The following is a 942-nucleotide window of genomic DNA, read 5'->3' as shown; positions in this document are numbered from 1 at the left end:
TTAAGCTTTTTTTTTTAATGTTGTCTTATCTGTGATAATTATTTTAATGTTTTCCATATTTGTTCATATAACATAGTTTACAATTAAAATGAAAAGTGAAATATAATAAGTGTTTTTCTTTATTTTCATTCTTCAGACATTGCCAATGAAAGCAATTCTGATCCTAGGAACAGACTTCAATCTGAATGTCAAGGTCAAAAGTCATGGCGATTCACCTGATTTTTATATCTAGGTATTCCTAGATAATTATAAAATTACTTTGAAAATGTTTAAATTGACCAATAATCAAATCTGTTCATCTTTGTTGAAAATCAGTGTGTGAGGTTTGCTTAGTATTTCATAAATTTTATACATATGTTGATGTCATTTAATTGTAAAATAAATGACAATCCTTGTTTCATTTATTTTCTATGCACCTGACATTCTTGGGTTCAAGAAAAATAACTATGGTAAGAAAAACAAGATTTGTTTTGGAAAACACGGATGCCTCCATATGGCAGCTCAAAGCCAAGGTTATAGTTTTTCATATAAAGGTCAAACCCCAAGGTCAAGAGTTCAAATATGTTGGTACTGAAAGAAAAGGTCACAAGGAATACAAATGTGAAATATGAAAGCCCTTATATTAACCATTCAGAAAATTTGGCCAAGGTTAAAGTTTTTCAATGTCAATGTTGGTACCCAAAGAAATACCTGTAAAATATAAAAGCCCTGACAAAAACGGTTCAAATGTTATGAAAAAATTAAAGTTTTTCAAAAGTAAGTCAAACGCCAGGGTCAAGGTCAAAGGGTCAAAATTATTGGTGCCAAAGGAAAGGTTTTGTCACAAGAAATACACTTTTGAAATATAAAAGTCTTAGAACTAACCGTTCAAAAGCCAAGATTAAGTTTGGTAAATTTTTTGCAAAAGTGGGTCAAACTGTTGTCTGTCCGTAAAACGTTAAC

This window comes from Saccostrea echinata, unplaced genomic scaffold (genome assembly GCF_033153115.1).
Source record: "Saccostrea echinata isolate AGI-Se365-2 ecotype Australia unplaced genomic scaffold, CSIRO_AGI_Sech_v1 ptg000023l, whole genome shotgun sequence".
NCBI classification, from domain to species: domain Eukaryota; kingdom Metazoa; phylum Mollusca; class Bivalvia; order Ostreida; family Ostreidae; genus Saccostrea; species Saccostrea echinata.
The sequence above is the reverse complement of the archived record's forward strand: the minus strand, read 5'-3'. Positions refer to the sequence as shown.